Source organism: Amphibalanus amphitrite, unplaced genomic scaffold, assembly GCF_019059575.1.
Source record: "Amphibalanus amphitrite isolate SeventyFive unplaced genomic scaffold, NRLGWU_Aamphi_draft 001002F_arrow, whole genome shotgun sequence".
Lineage (NCBI taxonomy): Eukaryota > Metazoa > Arthropoda > Thecostraca > Balanomorpha > Balanidae > Amphibalanus > Amphibalanus amphitrite.
Window position 1 is genome coordinate 153,564 of NW_024882496.1, and position 6,009 is coordinate 159,572.

The window sequence follows — 6,009 nt, forward strand, 5'->3', positions numbered from 1 at the left end:
TTTCCCGCTGCGACCGAAATGGGCAAATTTTAGTCGTTTTCCTCACTTAAAAAAACAAACGCAAGAGTCTCCTTCCTAGTGGCTGTTTCACTGTTTCCAGTCAGTCGTGATATTTCAGCCATTTTTGTTTTTGCTATCCCGAGGGTTAAAAAAATGAATGTTTCGAGCAGAATGGATTCAAGATTCGTGATCAGTGGTTTCGAATACATTATTTAAGACCTATCATGTGTCAAGGTCAACTACAGGTCATTCGAGGTCACATGAGGTCAACATGAAAATTGACCTATTCCAAACAAAATACATGTCATTCAATGCGGCTTGACAAGCCGAATGCGTTGGTACCACTGCCTTGGCTTTTGGACTATTGTTGTAGAATACAGGCAGGTTTTTTGAGAGAGAGAGAGAGAGAGAGAGAGAGAGAGAGAGAGAGAGAGAGAGAGAGAGAGAGAGAGAGAGAGAGAGAGAGAGAGAGAGAGAGAGAGAGAGAGAGAGAGAGAGAGAGAGAAAAAAACAGCTCGGGATCGTTGACCTGACCTCTGACCTCAGGCGGTCAGGCTACAAAAAAAAAATGTTTTGCATTTTCCGTCATACCTACGCTACAAAACCGTGTACGTAATTTGAATTTACCTTTAAAACCCTATTTTTGTTAGCTATGTGAAGCTCACGTCTGTGATGTCAAAAGTTGCTGTGTAAGGGTCTAAGAAAATCGACCCTGTGACGTCAAGGGGGATAGGTGATAGGTCCGAATTGTTTACTATAAAAAAATGTGAAATTGAAGGGAGGAAAGGTGAAAGCTTCGCGCTCCTATCCCTATGCGCTCGGGAATCACAAATATTCGTCAGGGAGGGGGCGAAAAACGCCCTCCCCGGGCCAGTGAGCGATAATGTGCCATACATCTTGGGAACAATTTGAAGTGCTTGTCCGTCTGTGGTTAGTTGTTTTCCATTTCTTTCACACGGCGAACTGATGCCAGACGGCCGGGTGGACTGCACGGCGACGTCACCACTCAGGGTGATGACGTCACGGTCGTCTGTGGGTGGAGTTTCCCGACGTGACGGGTACCCGGAGCCGCCAGCCGGCTGCGGCTCAGAACGGCGCCTAGCCGCGTCAGCTGCACAGTGTGGCCAAACACCACTTTAGCGCGAACTTAATCCCAGCGCCGCTCGGATCCACGCAAAATGCTTTTCTGGTTTCAAAATTGACACCTTACCTTCGTCGGACCCATTCGTTTTCTACATAGGCGCCGACCGAAGAGGGGGGGGCTTGGTACGACCCCCCGCTGTTTCGCCCCTGATGGAGCTAGAGCCTGGTGGAAAAAACGAGCGTGTGCGTCGATACGAGACTCAGCGACTGGTACCCGATTTTAAGGTCTCAAGTCAACCGCTGACCTCTGAGGTCAGGTCAAGTGGCCCAAAGTACGGATTCGGTTTTTGGTAAATAACTTCGCAAAAAATGACCGCAGAGCCGCAATTTTAGCATCATCATGTTTGCCTCGCTCAGACGCGTCCAATGGTATACTTTTTGTTTGGGTGAGATCAAGTTCAGATGTTGACCGCGGGTCAAGATTAGGTCATAGCCCCCAGGTTACGAAGTTATTCAAAGGAGGTCATATTGCATATCATTCGATTCGGCAGGTCTTCCCAAGTCCATTGGTGGCTTTCCCGACTTGCTAGCTCAATTCGATCGGGAGTTATTGACGAAAACGCTTGTGATCTTAGTGAAGTCATAGATGACGTCACGCAAGGTCAACAATGCAAAATTGAAGCATGAGAACTCGCAACTTGCAAGGAGTGCATAACATCACGATTCTGTGTGCTTGAGATAGTCTGAAATCGTTCCCGGTGCCAAAATAGCAGCTTCGTTTTCCCTTTTGACTCATACCTAATGGTGAGGTCACATAACCGACCTGACCTCATGTGACCTTTAGGAAAAATCCGGGATATACAAGCTGTGAGACCTCTGGAGAGTAGGTACTAGGTCCTGTAAGTTTCATTTCTTTGTGAAAGCTGCTCTGGCACTGAGGGCGTTGCGAAGTTGAAGCATCTGAGGACCGTGCAGAGGTTCACATATGACGTCATAGATAAGTGACCTGACCGCAAAATGCGGTTGGTGTCACAAGATCCAGTTTGAACCAAGGGTCGGGTATGCCAAGTTTCAGCTCTCTATCTCCAGCGTGTTCCGAGCTATCGCGAAAAACCCCTATGGGAGGGGGAGGGGCACCGCACGGACGGCGCCCGCCCTGTAGCCGAGCCTCGGCGGGCGGGCCAACCCGATACGTTCAAACTTCAAAGCTGAACCGGCGGTATAGGGGGCAGGGTGGTGCAGGGGTTCTTGATCTGATCATGTTCAGAAAAGCATGGCGAATTTTCAAATTGACGTGGAACATGTGTACTGTGTGGTAATCTTCTTGTAGCTCTACGTTTTTACGATGGACATAGGACAGTGTTTTCATGGGATGTCTAAAAGGGTCATTTTAAAATAAGTTTTTCACACACGCAAAAAAGATTGGCTGATAGATGAGAGCCAAAAACGTTTCCCACTAGTGTGAAGTAAAATAAAAGGTGAACTGCTGATTGCAAACCATAAAGAAGTCGGCCCAGCGCTACCAGCCAAGTTTCGCATATGTATCTATCATTGACCAATCAGGACAACCCCACTGTCACATCGTTATCGATATTGTCAGAATTAACACTGCTGAAGGCCAGCGCCCCTCTGTTCAGGGAGGGCCGAGCACCTAGTAACGCTACCAGTGCTAATCCTGCATTCATCCGGCGCAGTGATAACCCTGCAGTGACTGCAGCTCCCGCCTCGTCACGGCCCTTTCAGTCCGCCGGCTCCTGCGCTGCGCCCGGTGCGGCGGCAGCTCGTGTTATCGTTTCGTCTGTCGCTGCGGTCGCCAGCTCTGTTATACCCCCGCCGTTTGGACAGAGTCGGTGGCTGCCTGCTGGGGAGCTGCGGGGCTCATATCCCGATCTCCACGGCCGATTCCCAAAGTACTCGTACAGTGGCACGTGCATGGGTTGGGATTGAAAGGAAAAGAAACAACGGCTATCCACAATATCTCCAAAAACTGATCACATCGAATACCGATAAATTTTCAAACAAAACCTAGTGCTCTATTTATGCGCGTCAGCGATCCACTCCATGGTATTTTTGCGCCTTGTAATGTTTACGGATATCATGTTGAGCCGATTCATGGTATAGGTACTCTGTTTCAGTTCACAGTTTTCGGTGAATTTTCGCCTCTCCAGCCGATTTTGCTGACGCCCTGAGAATGACACGGCAGAATACGAACCGGTCCCGGGTGCTAAAACATCCCACCGTCCCGTCAGGGTGCAGTTTTCCCTAAATCGTGAGACAGCAATTAATGCAGCATGGGGAACTCCAGCCCACTCGTGCTGTTGAACACTCGATAAAAACGTTGATTTTATTGTATACAAAATGTATTTGATAGGAATTTGAAAAAAAAATTAACGGCCTAAAATGGAAAGTTTCTCACCCGGTGTATTTTCATGGCGGCATTTTATTATAGACTTGTGCACAGTCAAGTCTATGGTCCACCGATGTGTTTACTGGTTTACAATTCAGGCCTGCAGGCTCGGATGAAAACGATGCCGTTTTCCAGTTGCCCCATGGGTTACGACGGTGATGTTTATAATCTGGGCTCCGTGTTGACGGCAGGTAATCCCAGCGGCCCCCGTTGTGCGCACGATTCGCCGCAGCTGCTGCGCACCGGCCGCCCCCGCTCTCGGTGAAACCTTAGCGATGACGCAGAAACGGTGACGAATTTGATGCTGTTATACGTTCTGTAGAAGGCTCCGTGCATAACTCGTTAAACCTGCACTGCGGCCAGGCATTCTCGGGTCATTCATCCAGTCATTTAATAACTGGGCCTAGGTGGTGGCTGGCTGGCGGATAATCTCTACTTCGAAGGCGAAGGCAAGTGCCAGGTATTCTGCGATCGAATCACTATCTCGGCGGCTAAGCTTTCACCTGCTATAGGTGCCGACTTTGGTTGTCTTGATGTGATCTCCGCCAACCACCGGCTGATCACAGGTGACGTCACCGATCAGCCAATGACGTCAGCGACCGCTGACCTGGCCATGGCGGCTGCCAATCACCAGAGCACGCGATATAGGTTCGCCGGAAAGCTCCGTCGCCTTGCGGTGAACGCCGTCACTTTAATCGCGGATTTTCAGGTAAAGAAGTTAATAGGCATTAAAATATGGTCAAGGTAAAGCAAAATTGTCACGCACATTTGATGCAACATACTTGCACTTGCAAAAACGTGCGATAGAACGAGTACCTAACCTTATCAATCAGACTATCAGACTAGACTATAGGCGTCAGACTATGTAAATATGAGGTGTGCTTCATCCTGGTTGGTTTGTACATACACTGCATCACAAGTAGGTATGACATAAATAAAAGGCAACAGTAGCCGTACAGCTGTAAGACAAAGGTTCATCATTTGCAAACAGACTTCCGACGTGATCATTGTTGCGCCCTGTATCATTACAGCTGTTACGTCCCTCTTTGGAATAATTCCTGTGTCACACATCTGTAGACTGAGGATAACAAAGACAGCTGACATGTGCCGTAAGAACGTTCAAACGCTGCGGTACAGCGCGGGAAAACCCCGCATACGCTGCCGTAAGACTGAGGTGACGACTTCACAATGGTGACTGTTCCTTTTATTACCGGCCCCTTGACGATAATTCATGTGATTTTACTTGGAATATCGCACAGACGTTATCGGGAAAATTTATGTCAGTTTCGGGTGGCAGTGGGGTTTGCTTGTCCTAGTTCTTCGTCCAAGCTCAATTGTTTGTTGTGTCACTCAGAGGCCGTCTAATTTTGTTGCAGTGAACATGTTGGATGGGCGAATGGGTAGCTGATTATCTAATGCATTGATTATGTATGAAGTTTTCCTGTTGGATGTTCATTGTTCAACATTGCACGAGGCTGCGCCTCAGTGTGCCTGCAGAAGTGCAGGTGGATCCTCAGGACCCGGACAAACCGAGAGGCCCAGAGGACACCGTGGCATCGATAGTTGGATGTGGAGATTGGGTGGGCAATAGGAAAGTTACATATAATAACACGCAACAAAAATGATAGACGAACGCGTTGACGATGATGACGGCGATTTAGCCGAAACGCGTTCGTCTATAGGTTTTGTTCCGTGTTATTATACTTGTCTCAACTGAAATACAGGGAAAGTTACAGCTTAAGACACGTTTCATTTGGTCCCTCTGAGGTTAAGTTCTCGTTTCTTTCAAGTTCAATCCACACCCATCCAATCCTAACTTCACTTACTGGTGACCATATGTTTATTCACTTATATACGGTAAAATGTGGCTGCCAGAGTAAGTGCCTGCCCGTTACATGAGGCCGGAATGTCCGCTCCATGAGGACAGACAGTCGTTGTATTATAGCTGACTGCAATACTATGCTTGGTCCTTTTCCAGCTTCACTGCGCTATCTTGCTTGTATTTTCCAACCACAAACACGCAATGATGATGTCCTTCCGGTGTTCTCGAGCATTTGTTCTTAAAAACCGGCGGCTTAAAACGGCTGAGCTGCTGCCGAGCAGTGATATCCCACCAGTGGGCCTTGACCGGGGGCTATTGGTGCCGGACTTACGAGTATGTCAGCACACCTTGGCAATGACCCGGTTGGTCGGGGGGGGGGGGGGGCTGACGGTCCGCCACACTCGGGTTTGCTCAGGCGGGCGGCACACACAGACACAGAGGCAAACGGACGGACGGGAAGGCACACAGACACAGATACAGCCGGACAGACAGATACAGCCGGATAGACAGACAGACAGACTGGCAGCCTGCCTGTACCGGCAGCTGCCTTCCCTCGCGACCAGGGTCGGCAGACGGCGGCCGAGCCGGCGGCCAACCACAAACACGCCTCCTGGACGGTCCGAGCTGCCCGAGCTGTGTGCGCAGGTGACACGCAGAGAGCGCTCTGAGGCCAGACGGATACATGGACACTGGGCGG